This window comes from Mustela nigripes, chromosome 13 (assembly GCF_022355385.1).
Source record: "Mustela nigripes isolate SB6536 chromosome 13, MUSNIG.SB6536, whole genome shotgun sequence".
Lineage (NCBI taxonomy): Eukaryota > Metazoa > Chordata > Mammalia > Carnivora > Mustelidae > Mustela > Mustela nigripes.
Genome location: NC_081569.1, coordinates 79,539,774 through 79,563,335, shown reverse-complemented (window position 1 = coordinate 79,563,335; position 23,562 = coordinate 79,539,774). Strand labels below are relative to the sequence as shown.

The window sequence follows — 23,562 nt, the reverse complement described above, 5'->3', positions numbered from 1 at the left end:
CTCAGAATTCTGCACTAAAACAACAGCTTTCTCCTAATTACAAATAAATATAAAAGAATTAAAAGTGAACATCAATCTTATGTCACACACACACACACACACACACACACACACACACACAAATATCATAGAAGTATGTAGAGGACCATGCTGAAAAGCCTCCAAATGTCATTGGCTATAAGCTGATCACAAGAAAGATCTCCAATGCTAGCAAAACATGTATGGGCAAGATTTTTCCTATGTATGCCAATACCTAAAAAGCACTTTATATAGTTTTTCAAGTGTATTAATATACACAATTCCACATAGACCAATGGAGCAGAAGTAGAAAGTCCAGAAATAGATCTTTCTCCACTTATTCAATTTTTAACAAAGGTAACAAAGCAATCAATGGGGAAAAGAAAAGCCTTTTCAACAAATAGTGATGGAACCTCCCTGGTGATCTAGTGGTTAGGATTTGGCGCTGTCAACAAATAGTGATGGAAAAACTGGATATCCATATGGAAAATAAATGAACAAATGAACCTTGATCCATACTTGGCACCGTGAAAATACTAATTTTTTTAAAAATACTTTTATTTATTTATATGAGGGAGAGAGAGAGAGAGCGTGCACAAGAGGGGGAAATCCAGAAGTAGAAGTAGACTCCCTGCCAAGCAGGGAGCCCGATGCGAGACTTGATCCTGGGACTCCAGGATCATGACCTGAGCCGAAGGCAGTTGCCCAACCAACTGAGCTACCCAGGCACCCCTGAAAAAATAATTTCAAATGGATCATAGACCTGTGTAAGCTATAGCTACAAAAGTTTTAACAGAAGAAGTAATAAATTACAATACTTAAAAATTAAAAGCTTCCGGGATGCCTGGTGGCTCAGTTGGTCTGCCTTTGACTCAGGTCAGGACCTCCTAGGGTCCAGGGGTTGAGTCCCGCATGGAGCCTGCTTCTCTTTCTGCCTGCTGTTCTCCCTGCTGTGCTATCTCTTTTTCTGGCAAATAAATGAACTCTTTAAAAAAAAAATTAAAAGCTTCCATTCATTAAAAGATATGACTAAGAAAGTAAATAAGTATGCCACAGACTGGGAGAAAGCATTTGTAAAGATGTATCTGACAAAGACTTGTACCTAGAATATATAAAGAACTCCTACAACTCAACAAATACAAAGCAAACAATCCAATAAAAAAAAATGGGCTAAAGACATGAACGGACACTTCATGAAGAAGATAATGTGAATGGTTAACACATGAAAAGACGCTCAACATCATTTGTAATTAGGATAATAAAGATTAAAACCAAGGCACTGCTGGCTGACTCAGCCGGTAGAGCACTGAACTCTTGATTTCAGGGCTGTAAGTTTGAGCCCCAACGTTGTATGTAGAGATTGCTTAAAAATAAAATCTTAAAAAAAAAAAAAAAAAAAAGATTAAAACCACTATGACAGACCACTTCATACCCTCATTCCCACAATAATGGATAAGATTAAGAAGACTATCAACACCAAAGATTGGAAAGGATATGAATCAACTGAGAAACTCACATAAATTGTTGGTGGAAATTTAAGAGTGCAAGTTCTGGCACTTTCTTAAAGATTAAACATATACCCAATACACTAGTCTTTGATGCAGGAATTTCACATCTAGTTACTTTTACAAGAAAAATAAAAACATAGATAGAAACCTTATGCAAGAATGTTCATAGCTTTCTACACGATACTCTAAAGCTGAAAACCACTAGTTTACCACTAAGAAAATGGATAAACAAATTGCAGTTTACTGATAAAATACAATACTACTTAGCCACCTGGGTGGCTCAGTCTGTTAGACATTTGCCTTTAGTTCAGGTCATGATGTCAGGGTCCTAGGATTTAGCTCCACATCAAGGCTGCTGCTCCACCGGAAGTCTGTTTCTTCTCCCTCTGCCCCCACCCCCACCCACCCCATGCTCATGCTCTCTACCCCAAATAAATTAAAATCTTTTTAAAAAGTACTACTTAGCAATAAAAAGGTAAGTGCTGTAAGATGCAAAAAAAAAAAAAAAAAAACAAAAAAAAACCCACAAATGAACCTCAAAGATATGATGCTGAATAAAAGTACTACATACCATTCATATTTATATTATTCCATTCATATGATATTCTGAGGCTGGCAAAATTAATCTACCATGAAAATATCAAAACAGTGCTTGTCTTTCAGTCAGGGAAATGGCTGCAAAAGGACATGAGGAAACTTTCTGATATCCTATTTTTGTTAAGAGGACCTAAATGATTAATGATACAGAGAAGAAATTTCAATTTCCAAAAAAAAAACACAGCTATAGATATGGGTTTTCTGAACACAACATTTCTCCTTCCTCTTAATTTTGTAGTTTTCAAGAAAAAACACCGTAGGTCCACTGTGTAGTCCAGATCTGATGCTGACTCCTTTAGTTTACATACAGCTCTGGCTTTGCCTGACCTTATCAAAACACTAGTCATTTAAATTTCACCTAAATTTCACCATTCTCTACAATCCTTTCAGAAACTGTTTTACCCTTTGTTTGGTAAGAAACCCAGAGGTTCCTCTTGTCTGCAATCTCTCTCACTACAATGAGTTAATAAACCTAACTTTACCACATTGCACAGGTTTATCTCTGGTGGTTTTAGGCTTTTAGGTCACAAAACAAACAATTGCTGAATATTATTCAGAAGTTCTGTATACTATTTTCATAACTTTTCCCTAAGTTTAAAATTATACCAAAATTAAAAGCTACCCCCAAATTGGATGTTCTAAAGACTAGTACATAAACCATACCTTCTATCAGTTGATGTTAGCCTATCCCCAGATCTGAAATAAAACTTTTTTCTAAATCCTGAATGATGATCACTTTCAGTCTCCAAAACAAAACTTTAGCCAAAGGAAAAAAAAAAAAAAGAGAGAGGGCATCTGGGTGGCTCAGGTCGTGATCCTGGAGTTCTGGGTGAGTGGCGGAGTGGCGGGCTCTCTGCTCAGCAGGGAGCCTGGCGCTCTCTCTCCCTTTGCCCCTCCCCCCGACTCATGCTCACACTCTCTCTCTCTCTCAAATAAATAAATAAGTAAAATCTTAAAAAAAAAAAAAAAGAAGAAGACTATTCACATATTTTAAAATTGATTTTATCATTTGTTTTCCTTCCAGTGTATGAACTTTGAAACTTCCTAAGTGGAAGCCAGAGAATATGCTGATCAGGTCCATCTTACCGATGCCACCCTGCCTGCTGGCGCTCAGGCGGTCCCAACCGTGGAGCCTGAATGGGACTACCAAGATGGCCAAGATGGCCAAGATCATGCACCAAGACCGCATGATCCAGTGCCTTACCGCCGGCATGCGGGCTGCCTCTAATAAGGCAGTCAACTATGATAAACTTAGGGAGGTAATTCAGGAACCTAATGAGAACCCGGCCATGTTCCTTAACCGACTTACTGAGGCACTGACTCAATACACTCGCCTAGACCCGGCTTCTCTGGCAGGGGTGACTGTTTTAGCTACTCACTTGTTTCTCAGTCAGCTGCCGACATTCGGAAAAAATAAAAGAAAGCGGAGGAGGGCCCTCAGACTCCCATTTCTGATCTGGTGAAAATGGCATTTAAAGTCTTTAACTCCTGAGAGGAGGCAGCAGAACTTAAGTACCAAGCCAGACTCCAAAAGAAGATCCAACTGCAGACCCAAGCCCTGGTAGCAGCCCTGAGGCCGGCAGGTTCCGGGGGTCAACAGAAGGGAGCACCTAACCGCGTCCCTCCGGGAGCCTGTTTTAAGTGCAGAGCCGAGGGACACTGGGCCCGTCATTGCCCCAATGCAAAAGCGCCTACTAGGCCGTGCCCTCAATGCCACATGATGGGCCCTGGAAATCAGACTGCCCCAATCTCGGGGGATTCCCGGTGCCTCCACACAGGGGAAACCCTGAGACGGTAAGTCCTGCCTTCCAACTTCTCAGATTGGAGGATGACTGACGGAGCCCAGACTCAGACACTCCTCTCACCCATACCGAGCCCAGGGTCACACTCCAGCTAGCAGGTACGTCCATTTCCCTTCTGTTGGACACGGAGGCTACCTGTTCTGTCCTGCCTTCCTACTCGGGTCCAACTCATCCCTCCCCAGTTGCAGTTATGGGAATTGACGGTACTTCCTCCACTCCAAAGGCCACCTCACCCACTACGTGCAGCATGAATGGGTTCCCCTTCTCACACTCCTTCCTCCTTACCCCTTCCTGCCCCGTTCCCCTACTAGGCAGGGACATCCTCCACAAACTTCAGGCCACCATTCCTCTCTCTCCCTCCCCATCTCTCACCTCATCCTCCCTCTGCTCCCCTCTGACTTGTCCCCTATCCCTGACTGTCTCCCCTCTGTAGACCCGCAGGTATGGGACATTTCCAGGCCTATAGTAGCAACCCACCACACCCCAGTCAGGATACGACTCATGGACAAGTCTACATTTCCATCCGGCCCACAGTTCCCTATCTCTATGACCCCCGGGGAGGACTTAAGCCCATCATCGACCGCCTCTGGCAACAGGGTCTCCTTATCCCCATTAACTCTCCATGCAAACCCTGATCCTCCCCGTTTAAAAGCCCTCAGGAGCCTATCGCCTTGTACAGGACCTGAGACTTATTAACAAGGCAGTAGTCCCACTCCATCTGGTTGTGCCCAACCCCTACACTCTCCTTTCCAATGTTCCTCCACACACTACCCACTTCTCTGTCCTGGATCTCAAGTTCGCATTCTTTACTATCCCCCTTCATCCGGACTCCTATTTCCTCTTCGCCTTCACCTGGGAGGACCCGGAAACGCATGTTTCTGGACAGCTAACCTGGACAGTCCTGCCCCAGGGCTTCCGAGATAGCCCTCACATCTTTGGTCAGGCCCTGGCCAAAGATCTCCAACAGTGCACCCTCACGGCCAGCACTCTCCTCCAATATGGAGATGATCTCCTCCCCTGCAGCCCCTCCCTCCCTTCCTCTCAGGAGGATATTGCCACTCTGCTCAATTTCCTTGACTCCAAGGGATACCAAGTGACACCCGCCAAGGCCCAACTCTGCACTCCCTTGGTCACCTACTTGGGAATATTACTAACTCCCACTTCTAAATCCCTTACAGGAGACCATATCTGCCTTCTACAGAACCTACAACCCCCTCAGAACGTGGATGATATACTGTCACTTCTAGGACTGGTGGGCATTTTTAGACACTGGATCCCCAATTTTGCCATTCTGGCCCGGCCCTTATACAGGGCCGTCAAAGACACACACCAGGGACCTCTAACTGACCCAGGCTCCATCAGACATCTGTTCTACCAGCTCAGGAGCCACCTCATTTCGGGACCAAGTCTGGCCTTGCCTGACCCTTCAAAGCCTTTTCACCTTTTCACTGACGAACAGTCTGGGCTGGCCATGGGCTTTCTGGCCCAACCAACTCTCCAAGCAACTAGATGTCAACACCCAGGGATGGCAGCCCTGCTTCTGGGCCCTAGCGGCAGCTGCTTCTCTTACTAAGGAGGCCCTCAAACTTACCTGAGGACAGTCCCTCACGGCCTTCTCCCCACATTGACTAATGGACTTAGTCAGCCACAAATCCTTGGCACAACTCACTCCTTCCGGTCTCCAACTCTACCACCTGCTATTCACAGAAAACCCCCAGGTCACACTCTGTCTCCCCTCGCCTAAATCTCGCCACTCTTTTGCCAACACCTTCGTCTACCCCCACTCCTTGCCACTCCTGCTCTCAACTCTCTCTCTCCCATCCAGGACTTTCGGACCAGCTGCTGCCTAACCCTGATCGCACTATGTTTGTGGATGGGAGCTCCCTCATAGCTCCAGATGGAAGGCGACACACGGCCTATGCAGTGGTCACCCTGGATGCAGTTATAGAAGCGACCCCCCTTCCTATTGGGACTACTTCTCAAAAGGCAGAACTCATGGCTCTTACCCTTCACTTATCTGAGGGCTAACGGGTCACTATTTATACTGACTCCAAATATGCTTTCCTTATTACCCATACTCACTCTGTCCTCTGGCGAGAAAGGGGATTTCTCACAACCAAGGGAACCCCCATAGTCAATGGGCCTCTTATTGCCAAATTCCTCGAGGCTCTCAAGTACACTACTGAGGTGGCTATTGTCCACTGCTATGACGATCAGGCCTCCAAGGACCCCATCTCTTTGGGGAACAACAAGGCTGACTCTATTGCCCGACAGATGGCCTTAAACTCCTTTCCAGCCCCTCTCCTGTTTCTCAACACTCCTTACAGTCCCTCATACATTGATGAGGAGACTTGGGCCCTCAAAACATTAGGTGGCAGGTTGCGTGACAAGGGATGGTATTTTGTCCATGACAAAATTGCCCTCCCGAACAGCCTAATCCACACCCTCATTACTGACATCCAGCAGTCTCTCCACATCGATCCAAAGGCCCAATACGAGTTTCTCCAACCTCTCTTTCACCAACCCCTTCCTCCAAAAGACCATTAAGGAGGTACACCAGGCCTGCAGAACCTGTTCTGTGGTCAATGCCCAGGGCAGCCTCCACAGACTGGGACCCACCCACCAGCTCCAAGGGCATCAGCCAGGCGAGGACTGGCAACTTGACTTCACTCACATGCCTCGACACAAAACCTTTAGATAGCTACTAACTCTTGTGGACACCTTCACAGGCTGGATGGAGGCATTCCCCACTGCTAGGGAAACAGCAGACGTGGTCGCCGCCATTCTCATTGAGCACATCATCCCGAGGTTTGGACTCCCTCGAACCCTACAATCGGACAACGGAGCAGCCTTCATCTCCAGCATCACACAACAGATCTCCGAGAGCCTCAACATCACCTGGAAACTCCATATTCCCTATCACCCCCAATCCTCTGGTAAGGTAGAAAGGGCCAATGGCCTCCTCAAGGAACAACTCACCAAACTCACTCTTGAAACCCATCTCTCTTGGCCAACCCTTCCCCCACTAGCACTCACCTGCCTTAGGACCTCCCCTCCCAGCCCGTCAGGACTCAGCCCCTTTGAGCTCCTGTAAGGCAGGCCCTTCTTACTCAATCACAACCTGCCTGCCTCTCCTCCACTCCTCCTATCCTATCTGCCCTATCTGACCCTCTTCCGAGCCCTCCTAAGGGCTCATGCAGATTCAACCGTCCCCGTCCCTGACAGCCAGGCAGAGACTTCCCCCAGGCCCTAAATCCTGGGGACCAAATTCTCCTACGAGAACTTCACCCAAAGTCCTTACAGCCCAGGTGGATCGGCCCCCATACTGTTAATCTCACAACTCCCACAGTGGCAAAACTCCTAGGACACCACCCATGGGTACACATTTCCAATCTAAAACCAGCCCCACCAAAGGATGGCTGGACTTCCCAAACCCTGGGGCCAATGCGGTTGTGGATTTCCGGCACTTCTCCTCACTCTCTCCTTCCTCCTAACCCTCCCTAGCCACTTATCCATCACACTAGAGTTCAGGTGGCGCTTTTACCTGACAGAAAACTGGACCCATGGGGAAACTGCACAGTCTAGCCTACTAGCTACCACTGATTGCCAGCCCGGAGGGGTGCCAGGCCTCTATCAACTTCACCTTCCCCGCCTTCCTTTCCATTTGGCGGGGGCACTCCAACCCTGCCATCTGCTTCATCTATGACCAAACTCATCCTAACTGCTGAATATACTCGGTCCAGACAAACAGGGGCTGCCCACATACCTACTGCAAAATGCATAAGGCCCGACTAGATATTTATGGAAACCAGAGCTCCCAATATCACTTCACCACTGATGGGAATAGTGCTTGGTACCTCACCATCCCGGACCCTTGGGATCCACGATGGGCTACTGGAGTTGAGGCCAAACTTTACACATGGCCCTCTGATTCATATCCAACGACCTCCTTGCACATCTACCAGGCCTATGTTAGAAACACTCCCAAAAATCCTCAGGACCTCTAGAGCCAGTCGCAGTCCATCCAGGCCCATGAACAAGCAATCCGAAACGCCCTACTCCCCTCTCCTACTCAGGATTCTGATCCATTTTCCTGGCTCAAAATGATTCAACAAGGCCTTACTCTGACCAACCTTTCCGGTATGGGCAACCTGTCCCACTGCTTCATCTGTGCAGTTCTCGGGGCCAACGCGGTACCCTTACCACACCCTTTTGAAATAACCACTCCCACTCTTACCTCTTTCGGCACCCACCACTCTACAGGACATCCCCTATTTGCTGATCCTCAAAACCCAGTACTCCCATTCTGCTACTCATCCCCAAACCCTTCCTTATGCAATTTGACTAATTCATCCTCCCCTACTCATGCTCCTCCGGGAGGTTTCTTTGTCCGGGAGGTTTCTTTGGCACTCTGTCGAAAACCCCCAAGTTCTCAGACACCCTCCTATGCATCCCAATATCCCTGGTCCCCCAACTAACCATCTACACACAAGCTGAAGTGCATATCCTCACTGACCCCCTCCAGCGACCCCTGGTTAATGGGGTCTCCTTGGCATCTTCACTGGGCTGGGCACCAGGGCCCTAGCTCACTCCATAGATGCTACCAGAGATTTATCCGAATAGCTCCGAACAGCCGTGGAGGCCTCAGCTGAGTCTTTGGCATCCCTACAACAACAGATTACCTCAGTAGCCCAGGTAGCCCTACAGAACCAGTGAGCCCTGGACCTGCCCACCGCAGACAAGGGAAGAACCTGTTTATTCCTCAATGAAGAATGCTGCTATTATATCAATGAATCCAGTATAATCAAAACCACTATCAGTGCCCTGGCAAAAATCTGCAACTCCCTTGGTGGTCGGCCTCGCCCTGGAATAAACCCCTCTCAATGGTGGCTCTCCCCCTTAATGACCTGGCTCCTTCCAGTCCTAAGTCCCCTTATTCTGCTCTGCCTATTAGCACTAATTGCCCCCTGTGTTCTTCGCTTTATTCAGGATCGCATCCGTGAGGTTTCCAGGGTCACTGTCAACCAACTCCTCCTGCATCCCTATTCCCACCCACCCACATCCGAAGGACCCTATGACAATGCCCCTTTGCCAGCAGGAAGTAGCCAGATCTGAGTCGCTACCCCTATTACACCAAAATGGTCAGAATGTTGGGTCGGCGGGCTCCAGGAGTGCAGGAGGAACAACAGAAATGACCACCAGGTCCCGCCGTCTTCCAGCCTCCTCCCCCCCTTTCCTTCACCCTTGAATCTCCCGCCAAAAGGATGTATGCCCAGGTCACGTCTCCATAGGTTACCCGATACCTATGCAGGAAACAGATAAAAGACCCCCGCCAACTCCGTCCCAGTGTGACTTCCCCCCACTCTGCTTTCCAGAGTTGAGGAACCTCGCCCGAGGGTGCCCACCTCCTCCCGGCACAACTTTCCTGGCTCCCCTTCTCCTGAGCCCTGAAACTTCGCCAGAGAGTGCCTTTAATAAATCCTGCCTTGCGCCTACCTCGCCTGGTGTCGTGTTTATCTCGCTATAAAACTTTACAGAAGAAGGAAAATAATGCTATGTAAATCTGTGTCTCAATTAACAGCCCTAGTCTCAACAGACTTGGTCTTCTAAATAATAGCACACTATTTTATCCTTCCTTGAGACACCATGAACAATTTAATGAAGAGTTACAAGAAGCCACTGTCAGAAAGTATTCTGAGTCTCTTCCACTACTTACCTCCATTTGGCCAATAAGTGATACAAAAGGTGAAGCCTGATTTCAAAAGGTGAAGCCTGATTTCCCTCTCCTTGAGGGAGTAACTTGCTTCTACCAAAAAGGTACGCAGAAAGGACAATGTATGACTGGGTCATAAAAGTCACTGTGACTTCCTCCTTACTCTCTGTCATGGAGGAAGCTGTCAGGATATAAAGACTTTGAAGATGCTCCTTGGAAAGGCCTACTTAGAAAGAATGAGCCATTTTAGAAGCAAATCCTCCAACACCAATTAAGCCTTCATATAACTGATGACTAGCTAACAGAGTAACTTCATGGGAGACCCTAAGCCAGGACAACACAGCTAAGTTGCTCCCAAATTTCTGACCCACAGAAACTGTGAAATAATGTTTTTTGTTCTAAGTCACAAAGTTTTGGGCTGATTTGTCACACAACAACAGAAAACTAATACAATGAAGTAAGCCAAATTCCTTTCTTGTTACAGCTGGATGGCTATTTTTTGGTGAGATTTTCAGGATTTTCAATATATAAGATTGTGTCATCTACAAATTAAGACAATTTTACTTCCTCCTTTCTGATTTGGATGCCTTTTATTTCTTTTTCTTACCTGACTGCTCAGGCTAAGAATTCCAGCCACATTACATAGGAATGGTGATAGTGGGCACTCCTGTTTTAATCCTGATCTTACAGGAAAAGCATTCAACCTTTCACCAGTGAGTATTTTAACTGTGGGGTTATTATATTTGGCCTCTAATATGTTGAGATACGTTCCTTCTGTACTCAATTTGTTGACAATTTTTATCATAAAAGGATGTTAAATTTTCTTAAATGCTTTATCTGGATCTACTGATATGACCATTTGATGTTTATTTCTCATTCAATTAATTTGATGTTACACATTTACTGATTTGCATAGATTGAACCATCCTTGCACCTGGAATGAATTCCTCTTGATCATGGTGTATGTTTTTTTTTTTTTAAATTGAAGTATAGCTGACATAAAGTATTAATTTCACATGTATAACATAGTGATTCAACATTTACAAACATTACAAAATGCTCATCAAAATAAATTACTCTCTCCATATATCACTGATTATATTTCCTATACTGTACTTTTCATCCCTCATGACTTCTTTATTTTATAATTCTAAGTTTGTACCTCTTAATCCTCTACACCTATTTTACCCATTCCCTCTCATACCCCCCTGCTCTGGCAACCATCAGATTGTTCTCTGTATTTGTTCTTTGTATTTAAAAAATCTATTTCTGGTTTTTTGGTTTTTTGGTTTTGTTTTTTTAGATCCCATATCTAAGTGAAATCATAAGGTATTTGCCTTTCTCTCACTTATTTCACTTAGCATAATACCCTCTAGACCCATGGATGGGTCTTTTAAATAATGCAATAAACATAGAGATGCAGGTATCTTTTGGAATTAAGTGTTTTCCTTTTCTTTGGGTTACTATCCAAATGTGGAACTACTGGATCATATGGTATTATGATCATTTAATGTGCTGTTAAATTTGGTTTGTGGGGTATCTTGTCGAGAATTTTTTCACCTATACTCATCAGGGATATTGGCCTATAGTTTTCTTTTCTTGTAGTGTCCTTATCTGGCTTTGGTTTCAGGGTAATGCTGGCCTCAGAAAATGAGCTTGGGAGTTCAAGATACAGTTTCAAAAAGACCAACAAACAAATGAAAGAAGGAAAGCTGGGGGAAAAAACCCACAAAACTGCGGAGTGTCCCTCCACATATGAATTTCAAGGAACCTCGGATAGTCAAAACCAAAAAATAAAAAGCAAGTGATTTGTACTTCTCAATTTGGACACGGACCGCCACAGTTACAGAAACTGGAACAGGTTAGCACTGGCATGAGTATAAACATATAGATCAAATGAAAAGAAGAGTACAGAACTAAAGCCATACATCTATGATCAATGAATTTTTGACAAATGTGCCATGACTACTCAATATGGAAAGAACCGTCTGTTCAATAAATGATGCTAGGACAAATGGGTAACCTGGAATGAAGCTGGATCCTTACCCTGCACTATATGCAAAAATTAACTCAAAACAGACTGAATGCTTAATACGTAAGAGCAACAAGTATAAAAATCTTAGAGGAAAACCACAGGGTTATGTAAATCGTTATGACCTTGGATTTGGCAATGGTTTTGGATATGTGACATCAAAGCCATAAGCAAACAAACAAAAAAGAAAAACAAACAAAAAAGCCCAAAATAATTTGGACTACACAATCAAGAGAATAAAAAGACAATCCACAAAATGGGGAAAAATATTTGGAAATTATATACCTGATAAAGAGCAAGCATCCAGAAATAGGTAAGAAACTTTTAAAACTCAACAAAATGACAACCAAATTTAAAAACAGGCAAATGGTCTGAATAGACATTTCTCTAAATATTTATACAATCAATAAGCACCTAAAGAGACATTTAACATCATCAGTCATTCAGAATATGCAAATTAAAACAACAATGAGATACCACTTGATGTCCACTCCCAGTGATTATAATTTAAAAAGCAAGAATAGATTGGTGCCTGGGTAGCTCAGTTGGTTAAGCATCTGCCTCCCACTCAGGTCATGATTCCAGGGTCCTGGGATCAAGCCCTGTGTCAGGCTCCTTGCTCATCAGGGAGCCTGCTTCTCCCTCTCCCTTTGCCTGTCACTCCCCCTCCTTTTGGTATCTCTCCATCAAATAAATAAAATCTTAAAAAATTTTTTTTAAAAAAGAATAGAGAGAAATTGGAAACCTCATATATTGCTAATGGGAATGTAAAATGGAGAACCTACTATAGAAAATAGTCTGGCAGTTGCTCTATACATCACATGTAGAACTACCATATCACCCAGTAATTACACTAGGTACTTACCCAAAAGAACTGAAAGCAGATTTTCAAACAAACACTTGTAAACAAATGTTTGTAACAATACTATTCACAATAGCTAAAAAACGGAAATAACTCATTTGTCCATTAAACTGATGGTATACAAAATGTGGTATATCTCTAGAATGTAATAGTCAGCTGTAAAAAAGAATGAAGCATTGATATATGCTACAACGTGTATGAACTCTAGAAATAAGCTATGTGAAAAGGTCAGAAATAAAAGGTCACATATTATATAATCCCATTTATATGAAATAAACCGAACACGTAAATCCATAGAGACAGAAAGCAAAATTATGGTTTCCAGGAACTCGGGGAATAGAATATATAGAATGATTGCCTAATGGGTATGAGTTTTCCTTTCAGGGTGATAAAAATGTTTTGAAACTAGATCAAAGTGATGGTGATCGTACATCGTACATTGTGAATGTACTAAACGTCACTGAATGGTTAAAATACTTAATTTTATGAGTGAATTTTATTTCAATAAAGCTAAATGTACACCTATTGTATGATGCAGCCAATAGTAATAAAGATGTGTTCGTAGTGGCTAAAAAATGTCTTACTCTTTTTTTTTTTTTTTTTAAAGCCATAATAAACAACCTAACTGCCTATCAACAGACATTGGATATGATAAATTGAGGTATATTCATATAACGGAATACCTTTATTAAAAGTAAACTATAGGGGCACCTGGGTGGTTCAGTGGGTTAAAGCCTCTGCCTTTGGCTCAGGTCATAATCTCAGGGTCCTGGGATTGAGCCCTGAATCTTGGGCTCCCTGCTCAGCAGGGAGCCTGCTTCCCCCACTTTCTCTGCCTGCCTCTCTGCCTACTTGTGATCTTTGTCAAGTAAATAAATAAAATCTTTAAAAAAAAGTTAACTATATCCATAAATGGGTGATTTTACTCTATACAAATTCTATTACCCAAAAGATACATAAAGCTAGTATCTTTGTTAAAAATAAAGATATTTGCTTAAATTAAAAAGTAAAGCAGCATGTGAGCAGGTTGTTAAGTCCCTACTCCATCCTGACAGCAAGAGCTGAAAAGACTGAAAAAAAAAAAAAACCAACATTTTTTGGATCTGTAAAAGGTAGGGAGGGACCAGACAAACCACTGCCCCCAAGACAGTTGAGTACAAAGAGTCACAACTTACTTTAGCAGAGACTTACCAGCTGGAACCACGGTGGGATCCAGTGCTGGAGTAGGAAAACCTGAACTGTAATTGAGTAATGGCTGGAGACTCAGTGTTGACAATTTGAGAGTTAAAAACATCAGGGGGATCCAATTCTGGGGATTCCCCACAATATTATTGAGATTTATCACCAGGAACTTGACCAGGATCTCAATCACAATCCCATAGTAAATACCATGAAAAAAAATCTTGTCATTCTGGCAGAAGAAGGGAAAAGGTACCATTCTGAAATATGTCAAAGCATTCCATTCTTCTCACTAAGGCCTGCCATCAGGAGAAACTAGTTAATCAGAGCCTAACCTACTAGGGTATTATCAGAACCTAACTGAACTGGGGAAAAGGAAGTAACTGACTCCAAGCTATTCTTGCCATCCTATCTCACATGAGGGGGAAGATGGGGGAAGTTGAGACATACATGTAAGTTCACAGATATAAGCTCATGAAAAGACTAAGACCTAATAATAGGACTACTGAACTCTTTCCCTTCACCCACACCTTAACACAACATTACTAACGGCCTATTTACAGTGATTTCTTTTACCTAGTCTGGCTATCAAGAAAAAATGACAAATCATTGTGGCAAAAGGCACAATTCAGACATGGCAGGAATGTTGCAATTATCAGACTGGGAATTTGAAACAACTCTGATTAATATGCTAAGGGCTCTAACAGATAAACTACACAGTATACAAGAACAGATGGCAATGTAAGAAGAAAGATGAAAATCCTAAGCAAGCACCAAAGAAATGCTAGAGGTCAAAGAACACTGTAACAAAAATGAAGAATGTCTTTGATGGGATTCCAGGCAGACCGGACACGGTTAAGTAAAGAACTTCTGAGCTTGAAGATATCTCAACAGATACTTTGAAAACTAAACAAAGAGAACAAACATTGAAAAAAGAAAAATAAAACAAAAAAAACAGAACAAAATATCCAAGGACCTTGGGACAATACAGAAAATGTAACATAAACATTTTGGGAATACTGTAAGAGAGGAAGGAACAGAAGGAATATCTGAAACAATTTTAATGATAAGTGCCTGGCTGGCTCAAATGATAGAGCATATGATTCTTGATTTGGGGGTCATGAGTTAAAGCTAAAAAAAAAAAAAAAAAAAAAGCAAAAAAAAAATAAAAAAAAAAAAACAAAAAAAAATAAAATGGGGGTAAAGAGTTAAAAAAAAAAAAAAAAAAAAAAAAAAGCTAAAAAAAAATTAATGACAAGTCACTGTCAAACATCAAACCAGAGATCCACTATATTCAGAGAACAACAAACAGAATAAATGCCAAAAAACTATACCTTGGTATTTCATTTCAAACTACAGAAAATCAAAAATAAAGAAAACAACACCTTACTTACAAAGGAACAAAGGAAGGAATTACATCTGATGTCACCTCAGAAACCATGCAGACAAGAAGTGTTGAGGAAAAAAAAAAATTCCAATCCAGAATTCTGTATCTTGCAAAATTATCCTTCAAAAGTGAAAAAGAAGGGGCACTGGGGTGGCTCAGTTGGTTAAGCATCTGACTTGATTTTGGCTCAGGTCATGATCTCAAGGTCATGAGATGGAGCCCTGCATCAGATTCTGAGCTGGGATGGAGCCTGCTTGGGATTTCCTCTCTCCCTCTCCCTTTGCCCCCCAACCCCAACTTGCACACATGCACACACTCCCTCTTAAAAAAAGAAAAAAGAAAGATATTTCTCTAACAAAAACTGAATTTGTTGCCAGTAGACCCTCTTTATAAGAAATGTTAAAAGAAATTCTTGAAAGAGAAGATAATATTCAGAAATTCAGATCTACATAAAGAAAAAAAGATCATCAAATAAGGAATAAGTGAATGTAAAATAAACTTTTATTTTCCTTATTCTTAATTGACCTAACAGAGAACAGTTTGGTCAAAATAACAAAACCAACAATGCTCAATTATTGTTCTAGCTGTAAATGCATACTGCAAATTCTAGGACAACCACTAAAAAGTCAGAAAGGAAATATAGCTAATATCCTAAGAAAAAAAGTCATATGAAATGATTAATTAAAACCACAAGAGGCAGAAAAAGAATGGAGACAAATAGGAACAAAAAACAAAGGCAGCAAATAGAAAACAGTAACAAATAGAGTAGACATTAATCCAACTATCTCAACAGTCATGCTGAATGTCAATAATCCAAATGTACCAATTAAAAGACAGATTTGTCAGGCCAGATCAAAAAATAAGACCCAACTATATGTTTTCTACCAAAAAATCCACTTTAAATATTAATTAAACATAAATGGATGAAGAAAAATAAAACATGCTAAGACTAATCAGAAGAAAGCAGGAGTAGCTATATTAATTTCAGACAAAGCAGACTTTAAAATAAGGAAATTACAAGGGATAAATAGGGCATTAAATAATGATAAAGGGATCAACTCCAAGAAGATGTAACAATACTTAATATGTATACACCTAAGAACTATGTTTAACTATGTTAAATTACGTGAGGCAAACTATGGGAAGCGAAAACCAATTGCACTGTAAAGAGAAACAAGTAAATCCATAATCACAGTTGGAGACTTAAACATGGCTCTACCAGAAATGGACAGATCTAGTAGGAAAAATCAGTAAAAAACTGATTTGATAGTTGAACTGAACATCATCATGAAACAACTATATAGAATGAACTACTTTATCCTACAACAGCAGAATGCATATTCTTCTTAAGCTTACATAGAGCATATGCCAAGACAGACCATATATTAGACCGTAAGACAGTCCTTAACAAATTTAAAATCGAAATCAATGTCTGCTCAGACCACAATGGAATTAAACTAAAAATTAGTAACAGAAAAATAGCTGGGAAATCTGAAAAATATGTAGAGATTAAACAACACAATTTTAAATAACACAAGAATCAAAAAAGAAATCTCAAGAGAAAATACAAAATATTTTGAACTAAATGAAAATGAAAACACAACTCAATAAAATTTGCGGGATGCTGTGAAGCAGGGCTTGGAGGGAAACTTAGATCATTGAATGGTATTAGAAAAGATCTAAAATGACTCATATAAGCTTCTACTGTAGAAAACTATAAACAGAAATTAAATCAAAATTAAGTACAAGAAAATAAGTAATAAAATTTAGAGCAGAAATAAATGAAATTGAAAACAAGAAATCACTAGAGAAACAAAACCAAAGCTGGTTCTTTGGCAAGATCCATGAAGTCTAGATGTACTAAGAAAAAAATTTCTAGATATGTTAAGAAAAAAATCAGAAAGGACACAATATTAGTAATTTGAAGAAATAAAGAAGGGATATCATGACAGATCCTATGACATTAAAAATATCATGAAGGTGATGATATAAAAATATCATAAAGGAGATGAAGATGCCTGGGTGGCTCTGCCGGTTAGGTGTCTGCCTTTTGGCTCAGGTCACAATCCAGGGTCCTGGGATGGAGTCCCACATTGGGCTCCTTGCTAGGCAGGGAGCCTGCCTCTCCCTCTGCCTGCCACTCCCCCTGCTTGTGCTTGCACTCTCTCTCTCTCTCTCTTTGACAAATAAAATCTTTAAAAAATATATAAAATAGCGGTGCCTGGGTGGCTCAGTGGGTTAAGCCTCTGCCTTGTGCTCAGGTCATGATCCCAGAGTCCTGGGACCGAGCCCTACATCGGGCTCTCTGCTCAGTGGGGAGCCCTCCCCCTCTGCCTGCCTCTCTGCCTACTTGTGATCTCTCTCTCTCTGCCAAATAAATAAAAATATATATATATAAAATAAAGTAATACCGTGAATTCTATGCACACAAATCCAGATGAAATGGGCCAATTCCTTGAAAGACAATTTGCCAAAACTCACACAAGGAGAAATAAATGCTCTGACTAGGACTGTATCAGAGAAACTGAATCAGTAATTAATCACTTTCCAAAACAGAAAGCACCGGGCCCAGATGGGTTGGCTGGTGAATCCTACCAAACATTTGAGGAAGAAATTATACCAATTCTCTACAACCTCTTTCAGAAGATAGAAGCAGAAGGAATACTTCCTAGTTTAGGAAGTTATAAACTATCATCGTTACCTCATACCAATGTCAAAGACATCACAAAAGAATTTCAGACCATTACCTCTCACGGATGCAAAAAACCTCAACAAAATATTAGCAGATCAAGTCTAACAATTTATTTAAAAAATTATACACTACAATAAGTGGAATTTACCTCAGTTATGCAATCATGCTCCTTGGTAATTACCCAAAGGAGGTCAAAACTTACGTCAAAGTCAAAGCGTTCATGTGTTCACAGCATCTTTATTCACAAATGCCAACCTTTAGAAGCAACTAAGATGTCCTTCAGTAGGTTAATGGAAACTATGGATCATCCAGACAAACTATGGATCAAAAGAAATGAGCTAACAAGCCATGTAATTATGTGGAGAAAACTTCAATGCACTTTTACACTTTTACAAAGTGAAAGAATGCAATCTGAAAAGGCTACAAACCGTTTGATTCCAATTATCGGATATTCTGGAAAGGACACAACTCTGAAGACAATAGAAAGATCAGTGGTTGGGAAAAGTGGAGTGTAGAGGATCTTCACAACAGTGAAAATACTCTCTATGATATCAAAATGATGGACACTTGTCATTATCCATTTTCCAGATCCAAACAATGTACAAAATCAAAAGTGAACTGTAATTTCAACTACAAATTTTGAGTACTTATCACGTGTCAGTGTAGGTTCAACAATTTCAACAAATGTACCACTCTAGTGGGGTATATAGATAACGGGAGAGGCTATGCATGTGTGGGGAAAATCATTATCTTTCCCTCATTTTTGCTATCAAGCTTAAACTACTCTAAAAAAATAGTCTTAACAACAAAAGGAAAAGCAATAAAGTTACGTTTTACTGACTTCTTTTTTTTTTTTTTTTAAGATTTTATTTACTTGGGGCGCCTGGGTGGCTCAGTGGGTTAAAGCCTCTGCTTTCGGCTTAGGTCATGATCCCAGGGTCCTGGGATTGAGCATGACATTGACATAGGGCTGTCTGCTCAGTAGGGAGCCTGCTTCCCTTCCTTCCTCTCTCTGCCTACCTCTCTGCCTACTTGAGATCTGTCAAATAAATAAAATCTTTAAAAAAAAAAAAAAAAAAGAAAGATTTTATTTACTTGACAGAGAGACAGACAGAGCAAGAGAGGAAACACAAGCAGGGGGAGTGGGAAAGGGAGATACAGGCTTCCTGCTAAGCAGGGAGCCGAGTATGATTTGGGGCTTGAACCTAGAACTCTGTGATCATGACCTGAGCCAAAGGCAGACTCTTAACGACTGTGCCACCCAGATGCCCCAGTTTGACTGACTTTTATAACTAGTCTCTGGAAAACACGTTGCCCTCCCCCACTGTTTATTGGCTTCATATGCCACACTTTCTTATTCATGATTCCACTGTGATCTCAGCAGTGTAAGGACCTTTCTGGCTTGGCTCCAGTAGTTTTTGGTATTTCAATTCCAAAATTCAAGAAGAAATAATGTGAGTGGTCTAGATATTCAGCTCTTATTCAAATATCTGGTACTACTTTGGCTGGAGAAGGTGTGTGGAATGGGAGCATATTAGGATCATAAGTTCCTTAGACTAAACCCTACCCAATGGTCTTTAGAATGATGTCCCTATATTTTGGGGGCAGCTTTTTAAAGAAATTATTATGGGCAAAGAGATCAAGTAACAGCTATTCAAACTCAAAAGGAAAGGCAAATTTTGCTGTTTTTTCACTCCCCAATATTTTCTTAATTTAGAATTGAATTAACATAGAAATGAATACTCATGTATGTACCTCTCGATTATATAGTTAACTAATTACACTAAACATTTATTCTTACTCTAAAAAAATTCCACCAGGAGAAAATTAAATGCAAAAAAAATTTTTTTTAATTACTAAATCTTTTATGACTAGTTTCTTCATCTTAATATGGGGATAATAGTAAAGTCGCTATAAGGAATAATTGAGAAAGCATGTATAAAGCATCTGGAGTTCTGTGAATGTTAGTAAATAGTACTTGCAATTTTTTTTTACCACTTGAAATGTCTTCTGAACCTACAATTTCTATACATGTTTTTCTGTATTTGTGAAATTTACAAACCATATGGTATCACTAAAATCTCTACTAAACTATCCAGAATTACATTCAATCACTTCAGAAAAAAAGTTTAAAAACAAAACAAAACAACCTTCCTCAGGATCTCACAAGACACAATGTGTTAAATTGTTAAAATAACAAGCACTCACGAAACATATACAGTTTCAGAGTACAAAGACACTCACTGTTCCCATACCAAGAATTGCAGATATAAAAAAGAGGACAAGAGCTCTCAGTCTAGTGCTATGTTTACAACTAAACTGCACTGAGGAAACACTCCGCCTGGGGAAGTCTAGGCAAGTACTGGAAACACACTGGGTAAAATCTTACAGGGGCCTAAAAAAGTTGATGGCAAAGTATATATATATATAAATGAGAGAGAACAGATTTGGACAATGGTACTAGTATAGATAGAAACATCACAGGTTGGAAAAGAGTGGTGGAGTATTATGAACCTTGCAAACAGAGGTTGGAACCAGACTGACAAGGGCTTTGTGAAAAATGAAAAAGTTAAGAAATCTTGAATTATATGTGGTAGACAAAGAGGAGTGATCAGAGATTTGTAAAAGGCAGTATTTGGAAGGATGGACTGCTGAGAGGCTGGAAGCATTATTTAAAATAATAATGATAAAAAAAGAGACATAAACTTTATAATTAAATATAGTTTCTGAACCTGGTTCAAACATTTTGGTAGTTGTGTAAGGACTGAACCCTCGTAACCTCCATTTTCTTATCTGAAAATAGTAAATATTGCAATGTTGTATGTGAAGATTGAGATAATGTATGTAATGTGGCTAGTACAATGCTAAGTAACTCAATATAATCGAAGATATATGTATCATTTACTATGTGCCACACACTAAGATTTTTTTATGTGTTGAGTCATTTGACTCTCACAATAATCCTACAAGGTAGGTATTGTTATTATCCCATTAACACAGGTCAGGGATTTGAAACACAGAACGATAAAGCAGCTTGCTTGGGTCATACAACTACCAACTGGTGGAGATGAAATTTGAACTGAGGCAATCTGACTCCAGTTCCCTGCCCTTAACAGTATATTATAATGCCTCTCTAGGAAATATCAAGTCAGTGCTCTTAAAACTCTTGTCAGTGGGAAGTAGTTGGTTGGGCTGCTGACTCTTGGTTTTTACTCAGGTAGTGATCTTATGGGCTGGGAGATCAAGGCCACAATGGGCTCTGCACTGGGCATGGAGTCTGCTTGGGACTTTCTCACTTTCAAATAAATAAATCTTTATTTTTTTTTTTTTTAAAGATTTCATTTATTTATTTGACAGAGATCACAAGTAGGCAAAGAGGCAGGCAGAGAGAGAGGGAGGAAGCAGGCTCCCTGCTGAGCAGCGAGACCCATGCAGGGCTCAATCCCAAGGACCCTGAGATCATGACCTGAGCCAAATGCAGAGGCTTTAACCCACTGAGCCACCCAGGTGGCCCCTAAATAAATAAATCTTTTATTTTTAAGTGTAGGCATCAGCACCTAACGAACCCTTCAAGGTAATATGTACACAATAAAATTTGAAATTCGCTAATGATTTAGGTAGATAGAACAAATATAAATGAAAAAGTCCAGGTAAGGCGAAGAAACATATTAAAATGTAGAAATTAATTTTTTTAAATTACTATTTCCTGGTAGCTCGCGTAAAATGAGAACAGCTGTCTGCAATTCTTAGGAAAGTACAGCTAATGTCTCCGCTGCAATCTTACACAAATCTCGACAATAATAAATACTGAATATTTAAATCTATTTTTCCTGGCTAATAATGAAACAAAAGTTCACTAGCAGGGATGGGAAAGTAGGAGCAGCCAGTAATAGATGAGAAATGTCTACTTTTTAAAAGATATTTATACATTTTTTATGGTATGATACCTTGGTGTTAAAATCTTAAAAAATTTTATAGAACCGATATTTTATAGAAAATATCGGTTTCTATAAAACAACACAGTATTAGTCTGATTGTTCAATAAGGCAAGATGTGAAATTTCTATACATTTAAACTCATTTATATTTTAGATGTAGAGTACACATTTAAACTATTCCAGAAGAAGGCAGACTTTGCTATGTGGTTAAACAGCGTTTGAGATTTGAGGTAGTTCATCACCAAAAAAATAAATAAATAAAAATAAAATAAAATAAAATAAAATAAAACAAACAACAACAACAAAAAAACCAAAACAAACAAAAAAATAAAGAAAATCCAATTCTGGAAACATTAGTAGAATGCTTCCATAATAACCCCACAATAACCCTGTTGGCCAATGAATGGAGGATGTGAAAAGGCAGATCTGTGGAATTAGCTAAACCTTATCCCTATTGTTACCAAACTAAAACCTTTATGACTTACCGCTGTTACTGTAGTCAGTTTAAATGACCAAGAGCCTCGGATTTTTGCGGTACAAGAAAAATGTCGATCGTGAAAGAAAAATATCCGGGTTTTATATACAAAGGATGCTCAGATTTCAGTTTAAATCCCCACCGGGCATTTCAAAGACTGTCACTCCCCTGCGGTCCAGAGTAATAAAGACTACTCTGAGTATCCCTCTTAGGAGGAACTCGGAGCCAGGTACAGTACAGCATCTCCTCATTCTAAACCTGCCCCAACCTTCCATCTTTAATAAAGGAAGATTCTCTTACCTGCCGTCACGCTTTCGCAATTAGATCTAACTACTGTTCAGCTTCAGCATTCGAGTCCAACTGGCGGAAATACTAAACTGTGTTTACCAGAAAGGTTAAACAAGGCTTAATCTCGGGGGCGGGAGACCTCGGAATCCTCAGTACGTTCCGGGTTGGCGCGTGCGCGCCGTCCTGGGAGACGCTTCCCAGCGCCCCGAATTCCAGCCCAACCCCACCACCCGACACCCCCAAAGGTACACGGAGGCCTCCGCTGCGCTGTCCCGCCTCTCGACCCCTGTCCCATCCAACGGCCCGAATTCTGTCCCTGGAATACTCAGTTACTTCCCGTTCTCTATTCACTCACCAAGGCGCGCTGGGCAGAAGTTCCAGAACGGTCGTGTCACTTTTCCCTTCTTTCGGGGAGCCGTAAAGCCGACCGCGAGCAGCCCCATCCAACGGTCCACAAGATTCAAATTCGTCTACTTCCGCCTGCAATCCGGAAGGTGCGCTAGGCTCCGCCTCCTGTGGGGCGGGGCCCGCGGCTACGCGGGACAGGGGGGTGGGTGAAGCGCGCCCCGCATTTCTCTGGGAGGAGTGCGATAGCTCTGGTGCGCTGCTTGCGCTTCAGTGTCTTTTGTCTGGGTACTTACTTCACAGGTCACAGAAGAGACCTGACGTAGAGTCGGCGTTTCTGCCCGGTGACTCTTGAAAGGATATTCTTGTTTACGAAATGGACAGAGACGCACTGAAGTTTAGTTCCTTCAAGGACTGGAGAGAATAAAAGCACTAATGGGGCCCTGACGTTTTTACTCCTCCCTTCGCCCCCCGCGCAAACAACTACAGCCAAGAGGAAAAAACAAACCCTGCGCCAACCCTTTTTCCCCGGGCCGCCTCAATTCCCGCACAGTCAGAACATTTAACCTCCCCTCCCCTCTTTGAGGAAGACAAAAAAGCCAAGTGCACCAATCACGCTTACTCCAATCACAAACTGTGAAAAAGTAAGTGGTGGTCCAACGAGTTCCCGGTACCAAATAAAATACTTGAGGGTAAGTGTTAGAAGGCGACAAATCTTTTCCCCCCC

The 23,562-nt window shown here is 41.3% G+C and overlaps 1 protein-coding gene across 2 annotated transcripts in view; it reads right to left on the bottom strand.

Annotated features, from left to right (window-relative positions):
* The window catches only part of G2E3 (G2/M-phase specific E3 ubiquitin protein ligase), a 70,089-nt gene extending 47,114 nt beyond the window's left edge, over positions 1–22,975 (bottom strand). For both annotated transcript variants that reach the window (XM_059373030.1, XM_059373031.1), the window contains exon 1: positions 22,846–22,975. The gene's annotated coding sequence lies outside the window, so the exon portion shown is untranslated. The remainder of the gene's footprint in view (positions 1–22,845) is intronic.
* Positions 22,976–23,562: the final 587 nt, after the last annotated feature.